Source organism: Triturus cristatus, chromosome 3_2 (assembly GCF_964204655.1).
Source record: "Triturus cristatus chromosome 3_2, aTriCri1.1, whole genome shotgun sequence".
Taxonomy (NCBI): domain Eukaryota; kingdom Metazoa; phylum Chordata; class Amphibia; order Caudata; family Salamandridae; genus Triturus; species Triturus cristatus.
The window spans coordinates 1073675062-1073691941 of NC_140584.1; the positions used below are offsets into that span (position 1 = coordinate 1073675062).

Here is a 16880-nt window from a genome sequence, read left to right on the forward strand (position 1 = left end):
AATATTGACAGAAGTGACACTGTTGAATTTTTCAAATCCCTGCTGACAATATTTTCATGTTCGTAGTAATTTTTTCAATGAGAAGCCCATGTTTCCATTTCTTACTTACTCACGCGCTTGCAAGGTCGGAATGTCGGAATGTTCTACAGCAACAGAGCGTGGTGCTCTCCGAGGAGTGGGAGATGAGAACACACACAGACACATGCTCCGCTTGCCAACAAGTCTGTGTCTTTCCTAAAGTGTAAATGAGCAGCTGCTGGAAACGCGAGGGATTGGGTTCCACAGCACACGCAGGGCCTTATTTAGAGTTTGACAGGATAAATGTGACGTATCTCAGGTCTGCTGTATTACCAGTGACATGGGATATAATACACTAGTAACATGGTGGGCGGGACATCCGCTACATTTGTGATGGAGTACCTCATCCGCCAAAGTCTAAGCAAGGTACTTAGGGGCATATTATCAAGCACAGCGTTAAAATTATCGCCGCTTTAGCGGCAGAAAACTGCCGCTAAAGTGGCGATAATGGGCTTGATAAAGCCACAGAGAATTCCCATAGAAGCCCATGTTGACACTAGAACATGGGCTTCTATGGGAATTCTCAAGGGCATATTATCAAGCCCATTATCGCCGCTTTAGCGGCAGTTTTCTGCCGCTAAAGCGGCGATAATTTTAACGCCTTTTCTTGATAATATACCCCGTGGTGTGGAAAACTCATAAAGATGCACGTAGATATTTCAACCTAAGTGGATTGACCTGGAATAGATTGTGGAGGTGTGGAGGGCTAGGAATTGTAAATTTCCTCTCTCTCTGAGTCCCATTACCTATGGATGCTGCTAAGGTCATAGGTCAATAGGAGGTTTTCGTGTGTACCTTTTAGAAGGTGAGAGGAGCTGAAACAGGTATGTAAAAGTGACATAGGTCTGCAGAAGGGCTCAGATAGACGGCTGATAAAAGACAATTATCCTCTTCAGGGTTTCGCTAGGAAGTGTCATCAAGTCTCAAAGAAAGATTTCCAAAGAGCATCAGTTAGATCCGTAACCTAAAGTCTGTATTTGGGCCTGGGGAATGAGGACCAATCAAACACGTTAGTTGAGTTCAGTGTGACTAGGTAATTGTTCATGGCGTAGGAGCTCAGAAGTAAGTCAAAATATGAGTGCGCATATGTACGGCCGGTGACCGTAAATAGGTTTAGTGTGTGCTAGTTGCTTGAGACAGTATTTTGAGGCTTTCCTTTCTCCAGACAGAAAATCCTTCAATGTTAGCCTAACAATCATTAGCCTCACCTGAATCACACCAGTGCTTCCCAGACAAAAGGAAGTTCACCTCTGTTTGTCTAATTGAATGAGAGTAGTTGATCCGTGACTCAAGAAAACCCTTTAAAAGTGAGACTGTGTTTAGGTTATGGATTATTGGTGTGTTTGCTTGTAAATTGTTATGCTAAAATATATGTGGTGCTCCTAGTTTGAGAATTGAAAAGCTGTTGCTTTGACTTGTGTATTTTGATGATGGGGTGAAATTCATCTAAATAAACCATTGCAAAGAATGGAGGTTTTTATGAGAAATATACCTTCCATCGTTGTCATTAACATTCCTTATTGTCTGTGGATGGTCCTCACTCTGGAGACAGTAAGTCTAACTGCTTCCTGTAAATTCCAACTGGGTTTTTCCCAAATTCTCCCCTTCCTTCTAAAAACATTGTGAATCATCAGAAATCCTGTTTCGTATTTGTCTGGTGGTGACAGGTTTTCCATGCCCACCTCTTAAGCAATTCTTCATGCAAATGGGCTCTTGTCTTGTTTTCATTCACGTTTTATCTTCCAACACTTTCAGCTATGCTTTATCCCTGCATATTATTTAATGAGTATTAGCATAACAAAATAAGACTGATTGCTAAAACTAACATGCTGTATTCTTGACTTTAATCTCCTGATCTCACTTCTAGGGCAGTGTGTAGCATTTGTATGACTAACTTATTTCGGGAATTTATAGGCTGACCTTACAATAGCATTTCACTGTTATTGACCCCTGAAACATCCTAACCTTACTGTCAGAATTGGAGATTATAGTCTTGTGGTATGACTATGAACTGGGCTTTAAAGGTTTGTGGCACAGGGAGCACAAAAGAGTGGGGCAGAGGAACTGGTTCACTATGGCTTAGGGTGCTGACATTGTAAGTGAGTAGGGTGGATTAGCATGATGACATTGTTCTATTAAGTCATGGTTGTGCTATAAACTCTCCTTTTACTGCATATACGTCACTCCTAAGGTAGGCCATATGTAGCCCACAGGGCAGGGTGCATTTAGGTTGGACATGTACCTTTAAGGTGAAAAACTCCTACATTTGAGGTCTACCTTTCTCATAGAATGACATTGGGTTGCCTTATTACATTTAATAAGTTCTAACTTTAGTTTCGAACAAGGAAGAATTTCATGTTTGATAGCTATATAAATTGTAATGGAAAATCTTCTTTAATGGTAAAGTCTGAAATATTGAAAATGCCACTTTTGCATTTTCCTCACCTCAGCCTTTTGGGGCCTGCAGACTGTTTTAGGTCATATGACTAGGTGTACCTGCCTCGTCCCACTGGAGATTTTTGACTTCCATAAAATCAACAAGTTCCGAACAGAAATGTTCATCTCAGCTTCAAACCAAGGTTCCCTGACAACGATGCTCACTCTTCGGCCACTGCCTGCAGCTTTGCCCCTATGAGCTTTATCTTCTCAGAAAATGTGTCTTAAAATGATTCTAAGTCCGCACCTGACCGCTCCTACTCCACTTCTTGTATCCGAATCATGCTCCATCGAGGTCAGCTATTTTGTTTTTTTTACTTTGACCTGTTCTCACGCAACTTGATGTCCGCTTTGAACATGTAGGTGCTTGTTTCTGATTAAAAATATTTTGGTGTCATATGATTTATAAAAAATGTACTCTATTTTTCTGAATTGTTGTGGGATTTTTATTGTGTTGTGTTTTAACTTTATTACTGTTTGTGTGCTGCATAAATATTTTATACATTGCCTCTAAATCAAGCCTGACTTCTTTTTGTGCCAAGCAACCCAGCGTTAAGCACAGGTCAATTTAGTGACTTTTTGTGGTGCACCCTGTAAGGGATTGTGGCTGTTGCTTTAACAGCGCTCACACCCCAGTCAACCAACAACCAAGTTTCTCCCATAGGTCATCCTACTTTTAGCCCTTGGATCCCCTTTTCACATGGCCTAATGACAGTCCTAAAATTATTATACAGGTTCACAAATACATTAATTTCTGAGGCAACTCCCACTATTCTTGATTTACAGGAACAGAAATGGTGGTACTTTGTCTCGTTAAATGGGTGTGTGCACACAAACATTTTGAAATTATGTGGAATTTCCATGTGAACAAACTTCCTTCCAGGGCATGTATTGGGACAGTCCTAGTTGGCAAACACCTCCAAACTCTCAAGCTAGTGGGTATTCACAAAACCTTTGCAGGTATATTCCCAATCAGCATATACTTGTTCATTTAGGGCCTCATTATGATGGCGGTCTTGTGTCCGACCGCCATCACATCGGAGATCGGACCACCCGACTTGCTGTTAGTGGTCCTGCAAATGAAATTACAATGTGTCCGCCTCCAAGGCAGTCGCAATGTCTATGTTTTGTATTGTGGTGGGTGCTGCATACTGCAGCACAGGCCGCAGTCCAAAAAATAGACATAACACATATCCCTGCGCTACCTGGCAGGCACCATAGGTGCCCCCTAATGCCCAAAACTAAGGGCCAGGGGAAAGGGGGGCCCACTATCACTACCAATGTCCCTTTCCGCCAGCCTTTACGTGGTGGGTAAACCGCCATGAAGCGGCTGGCGGGGAGGGACATCATAATCCCTACGGCAGCCGCGGTCGGTAGTAGGAGTAACTGCAGGGCGGTGACGTGGGGAGGGGGAGGGGCAGGGTGGGGGGTAGTAAACTATGGATTACGGAGGTTTACAGGTAAGTTAACATATAAATTAATAAAACGAATTTCGTTACGTGCACTGCATCCCCAAATGCGATGCAGTGCATGCAACGAAATTTGTTTTATTAATTTATGTTAACTTACCTGTAAACCTCCGTAATCCATAGTTTACTACCCCCAACCCTGCCCCTCCCCCTCCTCACATCACCGCCCTGCAGTTACTCCTACTACCGATCGCAGCAACCCTACGGCACTGCCTGGAAGGCACCGCCACCATTGTAGGGATTATGCCTGCCACCGACACACTGATGCGTGGCGGTCAGGCTTTCGGACTGCCAACCATTCTCCCGCCATAGTAATGTGGCTAGCGGTAAACATGTTTACGATGGCGGTGAGATAAGTGGTGGCCTTAGTTCTGATAAGGGTCCTTCAAATGGGAAAGGGGATATATTTCACTTTAAAGGAATAAAACTATTTTTAAAATACATAAATAGACTTTAAAATCCACTTTCTGTGTATTAGAATATAAATCTATCAACTTTCTCATTTGTATAAATTGTTATGGATGCTTAGATAAGTCCTTCAAAGATGAACAATTGCTTCAAATATAGGTATGATCTAGTTATTTTAACCAGAATGATTTGAATCCCAGTTTCTATTGCAGTGATCGAGAATTCTTCTTTAAAAATGAGAGACTTGAATATGACATAAATGCTACTTAAATGTAGTGAAGAGTACTTATGGTTTCACAACGTTTAGCGACCTAGTGTATATGCATCAGTATTTTTATAATAAAAGAAGATTTAACAGTTTGGGGACGTTTGCCCCATAAATTGAAGTCCAACTAGCTCTAAATATTTGAAAAAAGCTATTTCATCAGGATATGGCAATACTGGTTTCCATAGAAATGGCACAACTTTGCACAGATCTATGTGAAATAATAGCTGAAGGCATTTTCTATTGAAAATATAAGAAACCAATATATTTCCATCGATTCAAATTTTACACTGCCTTGGCATCAGTTTAGAAACTCAGACATTAAATTCTGGAAGTAATGTAAGTAGAAGAGATTAGTTTCAGTGTAAAAGAATCTAAAGAGATGGAAGCCACCGGCATGCTGGTGGCAGACAATGCTGGAAGCGAGCTAGAGGCGTATCAGGGAGACTGATCCTCAGAGTAACATGTTCTGCCTTTTTTACTTTGAAATGTGCTTAATGTGCCTGTTCAAGAAGCTTTGGATTTATTCTGAATTTAAAACTTGTTTCTGATCATTGAACCTGTACTGCTGTTAAGATAAGAATATAATGTGGGAAGATATGTGTCTAAATGACACCTACCGCTGCACATCATTTGGCATTACCCTAGAAGGTGGAATATATTTCCCTGTGAAGATCGCACCTGTATTACAATATTAATCTTCAAAAGTACCTAATTCATATATGTTATTGCACATTTTTGAACTGTTATTGCCACAAATGCCAGCATGTTTTGTGGTTGAGTAGCAACGTAGGCATGTAATGATTTGTGAGTGTAATTGTGCTCTAGGCAAATGTACATTGTATGTTTATTTATAAGAAGTATTACATTGGGAATATGTATTGCTGAACTGGAACTGGCCTTATGTTTCAGTGCTATACAGACATAGGCCTATTCACACAACCAGCTAAGAAAACAGGTATATGAAACACACAAAAGATGATGGGAGGAATGCTTACAATAAGGAATGCTTACTATAATAAGGCATGCTTACAATACGTCTAACTGCTGGCAATAGCTCAGGATAGCATTCCAAACCCACCATTTGTTGGCCCACTATGCCACCTTTGTTTGGACCCAGCCATATGCAAATCAATGCCGACCCTGCTCCCATAGGCACAGCCCAGTCCAAAACTGCCAGGCCAGGATCTCTCTGAACCTGATCACAGCAACCCAAGACTGGTTTCACCCTGATTGAGGCTCATCAGTCGGGTGTAGCTTTGTTCCAGTGGGACAGTTAGCACGGGCATAAACTTGCCACAGAGGGTGCTCCATCAAACACGCAAAATGTGATGGGAGGAATGCTATGTTTCTGAAACTTTTTTTTTGCATATTTGACAACAATATAAGGCAGTATGGGCATACAATACTCAGACATTGTTGCCCTCCTAACATGCTAATATTTGGACCAATGAGGCCCACGGGCGATGCCGTAAAATCAGTAACAACATTAAACAGTACATTAAAACAAAATAATGAAACACGCACCGGTAGCAACATATCTCACAGTAGTCAGGGTAATGATTGGGCCATGCCTCCCATCTCTCCTGCCTCCCCTGCACGTGTGATACATTCATGCTGTAAAGGATCGGATTGCAGCATCCAGGGACCATTCCTGTTGTTGGTATGGTTCCATTTGTATCCATAAAAGGCTGCCTATCATCCAAGACTGGTTTCACCCTGATTGAGGCTCATCAGTCGGGTGTAGCTTTGTTCCAGTGGGACAGTTAGCACAGGCATAAACTTGCCACAGAGGGTGCCCCATCAAACACACAAAATGTGATGAGAGGAATGCTATGTTTCTGAAACTTTTTTTTTGCATATTTGACAACAATATAAGGCAGTGTGGGCATACAATACTCAGACATTGTTGCCCTCCTAACATGCTAATATTTGGACCAATGAGGCCCACGGGCCATGCCGTAAAATCAGTAACAACATTAAACAGTACATTCCTGTTGTTGGTATGGTTCCATTTGTATCCATAAAAGGCTGCCTATCATTCTCATATTTTGTAGTACAACTTAGGGCATCCCCTAGCTATATAGATAGGGTTCTCCAACCTCAGACTACGATCTAAGCCCACCTGCCAATACTCCCAGCAAAGGGCCCTGGTATTCTTCCAAGCTTTTGCAGTAGCTTGCATGGTGATTGTGAGGCCCAGCAAAAGCAAGGCCCACTTATACCTGTTGACATCTATTCCCTCTGTGTTGTGTAGCAAAGCACACTGTGGGGTCCTCAGCAGGGTCAGCCCCAGCACCCCCTCCAAGCAATTGGACACCCCCTCCCAAAGTGAAGCTAAGATATTTCAGCATCAGACCATATGCTTGAAGTCACCCATCTCGGTCTAACAGCGCAGGCACTGGGAAAACTCAATCTGCCCCCTTCATCACAATACACCTATTGTTAAATTCACCCAGTGCAGATTGCGCAGTTGTATAAGATGGTGGTATTGGAAAATGATGGCCACCTCTTGAGGAGAGGCCAGCACCTTCCTGATGGAAGGAATGTTTCTGATAAAACTTGCTCAGGGTAGCATTCCAATCCATTGTTCAACCATGTTACCTTAGTTTGGACTCACCCATGTGGAAATCAATCTTGACCCGGCTCCAATGGTAACAGTCCAGCCTGATGGACTGGATTGCAGCCAGAGCAATTGTCAGTGGCTGAACTTAATTGAAGAATTTCATCCATCACCTTGTTATTTTTGCAGTTCACACCCTAAGTGTGACTTGTATGCTCAGACCTGGGTCTTGTGCCCTTGAGCTCAAGCTATCCATCCCTGATGAGACAAAAGTGAGTTGAAACCAGCCTGCAGTTGCTTGTGGTGCCTTCTGGAGAGAGTTCAGGATGGAATGTTCCCATGAAGAGCAGGGTTGGTACTGATTTGCATAAGGTGGGCCCTTGCCTAGAGTGGCATGGTGGGTGAAAACCGACGATCAATTGCCAATGCCTGAGTTTAATTCAAGCATTCAGTCCATCACCTTGTTGTAGATACCAAATTATTTATTTATTTTTAGAGTTCTTTTTTTATAGCGCTGGCTAGAACCAACGGTACCATAGTGATTTACAAGACATGTGACACAGATACATGTACATGACACAGAGACCATAGCATTGATAGAAGGATTACAAGTTGACATAGTATTTCTGGAAGGCATAAACAAATATTGCAACAATTATATATGTGTATCAAAGAGTAGCATATAATACAACATTATCCATTATATTCACAACTCCAACTTGGAGGTGTTTAATACATTGTTTTGAAATGCTCTCTACCTTATTCAATGCAAACTTTTCTACTTGTGCACTGGTTTATTTTATCCCTAATTTTGTTTAGAACCTCAATATTCTAAGACTTGATTTCTGTCACCAACAGACTCAAAACGTTGTCCAGGTATAACATACACCCCCCTCGGCAGCCCCAATTTTTTCTTAATAACTGCTTTCAAGCATTGCATAGTGCCCTGGTGCTGACAGAGCATGCTAGCCAGTCCTCTACTGACTTTGCTAGTTGCAGAAGTACAATCTATACCCTTTGTTTTGGTGGGATGAGTTAGCACTGAAAAGGTTTATGTTTAGAAAAGGTTTCTGAGCATGAAGGTTTCAGTCTCACCAGAAATATCAGTTAGATTTGCAGAATCCAAACACCCTAATAAGTTAACATGTGGATGTTGTTTGAATCATTATGTCACACATTTTTTTGCCGGTTTTAAGGTAGATGTACACGCTGTTCCTAATGGATTCAATAAAGTTTATAGAGAGAGCTTACTTCAAACACAAGCGGTCACGTGACTGTTAGGATGCGAGAAACATCACGTCATAAAAATGCGCTCCCAATTTGGTTAGTCGCTACTGGCCATGAAAGATGGATGAACGCTTGGAAGCACACGGATTAAACAACGCTACAAGATCAGGTATGTATAATCAATTCTGGGATGCATTCGGCAAAACTATGCTTCGGACACCTGTGATACTGATGGAGGCCCTCTGCCCCTATTTTTCAGATTGGGACACACGTAAGGAAGATTTGGGAAGAAACGTTTTGAAAAAAAAAACAGGGAAATGACACGTCCGTTTAGGAGGTATGTAGAACGATGTCCAAGCCACCGAACTTCAAATCTAAAGCAGCTTTATGCCGACTGGTTCAAATATTGACCGCGCTCATTTCTTGTCTTTTAAGACGCGTCGCATCTATTCATATTCCATCCCCACCAACTGTTTAAAAGACGTCATAACGAGAACCACCACAGATATCCCATCAGAAGTGAGTTCTTCTTAAAAAGGGCTTCGCCCAAAGCCTATTTCACTTCTACTCTCTCTTTACAAACTAAGATTTATTTTCCTTGCGTTTAGATTGATTGTAGACTTTTTTATGGATTAAGGAGGCACGAGCTGCGCCATAAAAAGAAAGTCCACATAAGGTTACACTCTTGGGCTATTTTAATAGGAGTGCTTGAGGATGAGTTCAGAGCAAATGGTAACACGTGAACCTTTTTGTTTTATTTTTAGTTACACTACAGCTACTTTGTTCCAGGTCCTGAGAAGAGCCCTGCTTCAAACCCACTAGGGGTTTGAAACGCGTCAACCTTTTCTTGATACCAAACAAGTGCATTTGAATCCTAGTATCAGGTCCATTACGATCTATTGAACAAATCCTTCGATATGTACTGATTGCAACTCTGTTGACCTAAATACAGTACTGTTTGGCTATAATTCCTATAGGGTTTGTGTTGCATCATAAGAACTATAAAGATGCTTCTGTTGTATTATTAATCAACCATTCCCTAGGTTTTTCATCCTTTGTTTATTTTTTTTCTATCTGTCCTATCATTTTTCTTTGGAACTGGAGTGTGTCTTTAATTTACATTTTATCATGTGTTGTTTTGAATATGATATGTATTGTTTTTGCCCAATGTTTGACTTAAAAGTTGTGTCTTAGATATGTGTACGTGTTAGTGGTGCTAAGAAAATTTGTCATGATTGTTCATTAAAATAATATTTTGAACTTTTTTTTATTGATTCTTGTTGAAATTGAATCTTAAAGAAAGATACAAATTAAAAATCTGCCTTTTTCAAGTCACTATGAGTGTCACGTGTGATTGGGTAGAATTATTATGTGTGGAATAAGTATCAGTATTGGCAATCGTGTTGTTGGTTTTGTATACATTTCTGTGCAGCAGTGGAAAAGTATAAGAGGGTCTTTGCAGTTCATTTTTTTTCTCATTAAAGAGCTCTGAAACCCTAAGTGGTCATGGTTGTGAACATGCCATGACAGATGGAAAGCCAGTGCTTAATTTGAGCCTATGGTTTCTGATGCTCAGCACTGGCACTACATTTTTAACACCAGCAGTTATGAAAGTCTGCCACACGATGGCGCTGTTTGTGTAATTTAGAGATGAGCAGAACAACATTGTTTATTAATTCAATATACATTAAAATACATGCTACCCATGCCATTCTCTAGCTTGTGGTGCCTGAAATAGTCAGAATTGTTCCACTTGTAGGACTATAAAGATTAGTAGTTGTGTAGGTACTGTTGTTGGCAGTGCTGGTAGGAGTTATGGGTGACCCAAGCTGCAGTGGCCTCTTGAAGAAGGCCCTGGTACTTAGTTTATTTACAAATTAAGCACTGGCCCTGTGTGCATTGCACCAGCTGCACCACCAGTAGCTATGCCCCTCTGTCTTTGGATTTTTATGTAACTGATATTCTGCCATACCCCCATTAAGTTATATTCTAGCTTACTGGAAGGTGAGGCGACATCGCAGACATACAGGAATGATGCATATATAAACTGAGCCAAAGAAAGCAGTTTGAGCTCTCAACATGAACCTTATATAGTACGAACAATGCAGCCTCCAAGCATCCTCCTCTCTCCATTTTCAGAGGGCTTACACATGGCCATCACAGTAGTCTATTTCTGAACCACTCAAGGGTGTCCGTGTTTCAGAAAACATGCAGCTGGTTTTAGTACTTAATTTGAGCTGGTGGACGACGGAGGGGGCCACCAGCCCTAATTTGTAGAGACCAGCACTTATTTTTCTGCATCGAACGTTTATATTGAGCAAGAGAGAGAGAAAAAAACCATAGTCAAAAGAGAGAGGAAAGGAGAGATGTGAAAACCGTTATAAAGTAGGAGCCTGCAAGAGTGAGATAAAGGGCAGCAGCGTCGGTGCATTAAAGAGGCATAGGATGGATTCAGGACTATGCAGTCTTGGTCATGGGTGCAGCAGCATTTGATTGTACCTACTTCTGAGCAGAGCTATGGGGACCGGCACTAATTCTTTTACAAATTAAGCACTGCCCATTGCCCAGAGGAGGGGGGGGGACAAACTACAACAGGTCCTTGAGCCTGTGAGGGCCCTAAATAACCATGCTGGAGCTCTGAAGCACAATGAATATTAAAGATGACTTTACATTTTGTTTTTGTCCTGCTATATTTGCTGTGCAATTAAAGACAGAGGTCAAATGTCAATCTAGTCTTCTGACAAATTGCTGCTTATTCTTTAAAAATGGAGACTGCTGTTTACTTTACTTTCTGCTTACTACAAAATGTGAGGATTTTGTACAGTGAACTATCTTAAAATCTGGCAGTATTAAAGAAAAAGCTGTAAGATGCATTTTCCTCTAATACACAACAACATTTAAACACCTATGTTAGAAATTGATCTCTATTTGGAATCTGTATGCACCCTGTTTAAGTAGGGACCACAATGCTAGTCAGGGTAAGCCACAACACAATTCTAAATTATCCTGTGCTCATCCTCTGGTAGCTTGGCACAGAACAGGCAGGCTTAAATTAGAAGGCAATTTGTAAGGTATTTGTGCTATAACTCATACAGTAACAATGGATCAAAACTTACCGTTATGCAGAACCCCAGGCATCACTGATGAATGAATAATGAATGAGTAAGAAATTTATATAGCGCATAGTTACCCTCGGGCATCCCAGCGCTTGTCCAGGGTGACAACCATACAAAGCAGATAATTCAGCAGCGTCAGGCCGGGAAAAGGTAAGTTTTGAGAAATTTCCGGAACCGTAAGATGCACGTCTCTGAGCGCAAACTCAGGGAAAGTCTGTTTCACAGAATAGCTCTGTTGACCGAGTATCTTCGCCCACCGGCCCGCGCCCTTTTAACCCTAGGGACTTGAAGAAGATGTTTTTGGTCAGATCGCAGGGCCCTATTAGCTTTATAGGGCACAGCTAAATTCCACAGGATAGGAGGGCCCTTCCCCTGAAGAATTTTATGCGCTGTGCAAAGAGCCTTGAATTTGACCCTTTCCCGCACCGGGAGCCAATGCAGGGCCTTCAGTGCCGGTCTAGCTGACTGCATCCTTGGTGTATCCATAAGCAGCCTCGCAGCAGCATTTTGGACTTGCTGCAGTTTATTAAACGTAGCTTCAGGGGCACCTAAGAAAAGGGTATTACTGTAATCTAATCTAGATACAATAAGCCCCTGAATAAGTAACTTCCTAGATGTCCAAGGCAGCAGGGGAAGAACTTTCCGAGCTGAGCGAAGAAGACCAAAACATACTCCTGCCGTTTTTTTCACCTGGGTCATGAAAGAAAGATCTTGTTCCAGCCAGATCCCCAGGCTTTTGATCTCCTCTTTAGGGCTCGGCGGAGCTCCCAGACAACTGGGCCAGCTAGTCAGAGGAAGAGAAGGAGTTTTGTGTCCTAACAGTATTAGTTCGGTCTTAGAACCGTTCAGCTTTAGCGCAGATTCACACATCCAGGTGTGAACTTTGGACATGCAGGAGTGCAGCGAGTCGGGGTTATCCACAAGTTGGGATAAGGTGACCACCAGCTGCGTATCGTCAGCATAGCTGACGATTTTGATACCAAATGGGGCCACCAGGTCCTCCAGGGGGGCCATATATACATTAAACAGTGTAGGGCTCAAAGAAGAGCCCTGTGGCACACCACACTGGAGGGGGATAGACATCGACCGTTCACTACCTTCCCAAACCTGATACGTCCGATCACAAAGAAATGACCTAAGCCACTTCAAAGCCCCACCTGCGACCCCTATATCTGCCAGCCGTTGGATCAACACTTGATGGTTTACCGTGTCGAACGCCGCACTAAGGTCCAGGAGGATCACTGCCACTGACCCACCTGAATCCAAAATGCTTCTAGCTTCCTCAACGACTGCCAAAAGAGCGGTATCAGTGCCCTGACCTGGTCGGAATCCGGTTTGAGAGCCTCGCAGCAAGCCATTGGACTCCAGGAAGTGTGACAGCTGCCGATTCACCAGCTTTTCCGCTATCTTACCGAAACCGGGAAGCAGGGAGATAGGCCTGAAATTTGCCAGATCAGAAGGATCTAAATTTGGCTTTTTCAGAAGAGCCTTTACCACTGCTCTCTTCCAGCTCGGTGGCACCAAGCCCTGAACAAAAGATGCATTAATGAGGTCCGTAACCGGAGTCGCAATAGTGGTTACTACCTGTTTCAAGAATCTCATGGGGACAGGGTCACTAGGGGAACCACTTTTCAAAGAGCCCAGTTCCTTACGAACTTCATCAACTGAGACTGGCCCAAAGGTATCCAAATGAACAAAAACTCCTCGAGACTGATTACCCGTCTCTATTCTTTGGACAACCTGTGGTAAGGCGCTGAGAATATTAACTATTTTCATATTAAAATAGTTTGCCAGCTCCTTGCATTTCTCACCTGGACTGTCGTGGGTTACCAGGGGCTCGGGGACTTTGAGAAGTTCATTTACCACTCTAAAAGTTTCTCTGGAGGAATTGGCTGAACCTTTTATTCTCTCCTCAAAGAATTGGGCCTTAGCATGACGAAGAGCAGATTTATACACCCTGATTGCCGTGCGATACTCCCCTCGCTTAGCCTCCACACCTTCCTTTCTCCATGCCCTCTCCAACCTCTTGCATCCCTTCCTGAGAGATCTCAAATCAGGGGTGTACCAAGGGGCAGAAACCATCCTTTTCTCCCTTTTAAACACTCTCTTTTTAGGGATGATAACATCAAGAGAGCTGGTCAGCCACTGGTTGATATTCGCGTCTGCGCATACCGGGTCCGCGACTGGAGAAGGGCACATACCTTCAAGAATAGTAATCCAGCTGTCCACCGCAAGCCTGGACCAGGCTCTCTCCAGAATATGAACCTTAGGGAGAGGGATCGCCATTCGCTCCACTTGCCAAGTAAAAGGCACCAAGAAGTGATCTGACCACGGGAGAGGGGAAGGGGGCAGGGATCTGAGATGGGGCATGTTAGAAAAAATGGAGTCCAACAAATGACCCTTAATGTGCGTGGCTCCCGTGTTAATTAAACTCAACTCATAAGCTTTAAGATCACCCTGCAAGTCTGCAGCTATTAAATCTGCCGGATCATTAAAATGGAGATTAAAGTCTCCTAACGCCAAAAAATTGGCCGTGGAGGCAGCCAAAAGCATGACTGCTTCCATCAGCGAACTAACAAAATTGCCCACACCACCTGGGGGGCGGTAGACCAATAGACCTGACACCGACAGCAAAGGTGAGATCCGTCGGGAAAACTGACAGCTTTCACAATCTAACACCCCTCCAGGTTGAACCCTACACACGAAAGTATCTCTGTATATAATGGCAATGCCGCCCTCTCTTCCCACAGGTCTATCCAGATGGCATATTAGAAAGCCTGGGGGGAGGGCTCGAACTATATCCACCCCCGCACAAGATGTGATCCAGGTTTCCGTCAAAAACAGAATATCTAGATCAAAATCTTGTATAGGAAAATTGATTTCTAAGGAATGTCTAGGGAGGGATCTACAATTCAACAGAGCCATAGACAGGGAATTCCTGCCCTTCGCTGACTGAGTCGACTGACAAATCCTACAACCCGAGAACAATTTTAAACCTTTGTGAATATACTTACATATTGTATCTTTCGGAGGGCGTAAAGACAGGATATCCTCACGGGAATAAGTAATCCTTATTTCAGGCACCTTTGCCAAGGGCCCTGGCCCTAAGCCCGTCTGGGCCGGGACGGGCACAGACGGGCTAGACTCTGGCGTGACTCCGGCGGTGATCCGGTGTAACCGCTGCGCGTATCCGCTGCGTGTCCGCATGACCTCCTTAAGAGAGGACAAGAGTCCTTGTGACGCTCCACCGTCCAATCAGAAGTCGCCTCCAGCCGTCCTACACTCCCCTAATATGGCCGCCAAAGTCGCGAATAGCAGGGAAAGGACCCGCAAAAGCGCGGTGAGCTCACGATTATTGTGCAGGTGAGTGGACACAGTATAAGAACAAGGGCAAAAAAATAACCAGATAAAAATAAATACAAATTGGGAAATGTTAAAAAATGCCTCACAAACGGCAGAACGGCACCAAACAGCGCAGCGCGCTCTGACCACTCTGAGCAGGTCAGTCAATCCACTGGCAAGACTGACCCTAAAGGTTTACCCTCCTTAAGAGAGGACAAGCGTCCTTGTGGCGCTCCACCGTCCAATCAGAAGTCGCCTCCAGCCGTCCTACACTCCCCTAATATGGCTGCCAAAGTCGCGAATAGCAGGGAAAGGACCCGCAAAAGCGCGGTGAGCTCACGATTATTGTGCAGGTGAGTGGACACAGTATAAGAACAAGGGCAAAAAAATAACCAGATAAAAATAAATACAAAACGGGAAATGTTAAAAAATGCCTCACAAACGGCAGAACGGCACCAAACAGCGCAGCGCGCTCTGACCACTCTGAGCAGGTCAGTCAATCCACTGGCAAGACTGACCCTAAAGGTTTACCCTCTTTAAGAGAGGACAAGCGTCCTTGTGACGCTCCACCGTCCAATCAGAAGTCGCCTCCAGCCGTCCTACACTCCCCTAATATGACCGCCAAAGTCGCGAATAGCGGGGAAAGGACCCGCAAAAGCGCGGTGAGCTCACGATTATTGTGCAGGTGAGTGGACACAGTATAAGAACAAGGGCAAAAAAATAACCAGATAAAAATAAATACAAAACGGGAAATGTTAAAAAATGCCTCACAAACGGCAGAACGGCACCAAACAGCGCAGCGCGCTCTGACCACTCTGAGCAGGTCAGTCAATCCACTGGCAAGACTGATGCAAACTTCAACTTGCTTCCATACCACCATCTTGAAACACTATTCAGCATACCCTATCATTTTTACTGTTCCAAGATGGCAGACCAGTGCAGAGCTTTACTTTTTCTTTTTTTTTTATTGAAGCACATGCCCTCCACAATTAGCATATTTTGTCTTTTCTTTTTATTTATTTATTTATTTTAGCATATGCTTGCACTGCAAAGAAAGCCACCACCTTGTGTTATAGAAGGCAAATGCAACCTTTTTTTGATGCCAAGACTCTTCCCCACAAAAATCCACAAAGATCAGACTCACATAGTCTGCAGTGCTAGTCAGTTGTAGCCAATGGGTGATTCGATAACATCAATGGGCATTCAGTCTTCAGTGCAGCTTACTTCAAGAGCTTTGAATTACAGTAGTGGACTAATGCACCAGAAATTCATACGGTGTCTCATATGCCTCCATCAGTCTAAACTTTGTTACTACCTGGTGAGCATTGTACCTGTGTGAGAGTAGTTTGCTTGTATTAGCGTAGGATAGCCATCATGTTTTGTGAGTGCATTGTGAGGAATGTACCCATGTGAGTACAGGATTAACATTGTCTTTTATGAGTACAGGGTAAATTGTCTTCATATTGAAAGCTGTGCCTGTGTGAGTGCAGCGCGAGGGATGTGTGATGTGAGGTAGAAGTGAAATTGTGCAGCCCCTGCATATTATGTCTTTGCGTGCATACACTTTAAAAGGTCCAAATCTATTGGCTTTAGTAATGCTTCTTAGGGATATGACTTTGACTTGTAAAAATGCAGTGCAGGGAGTGGGAATGCAGTAGTGTATGCTTGAGCATGGTAGTCAATTTTGATATGGCAGATGCAGACTCTGTCAAAGGAGGTTGAGGAGTGCCAGGGCAGCTGATAGACTAAGATGTAACCCAAGTGAGAGGAGCCAGTTGCTGTGCTTGCAAAAGGGGCGATGTCAACCTAGCTACACCACTGTAATGACATATGTATGTGGTGGTAAATTTTGTTACAAAACTATTGTCCCATTGGGTGTACATTATCTATTGCTAACTCCAAAGGGGTGATATTTTAATAAATGGTATTTAGGACACAGAATTTCTGTCAGATGATATTCTGGTCCCATACCAATA

General features: G+C 43.2%; 1 protein-coding gene across 4 annotated transcripts in view; it reads left to right on the forward strand.

The window, feature by feature from the left end:
• The window catches only part of AUTS2 (activator of transcription and developmental regulator AUTS2), a 2674869-nt gene that overhangs the window by 417736 nt on the left and 2240253 nt on the right, over positions 1-16880 (forward strand). The gene's annotated exons all lie outside the window — the stretch shown is intronic.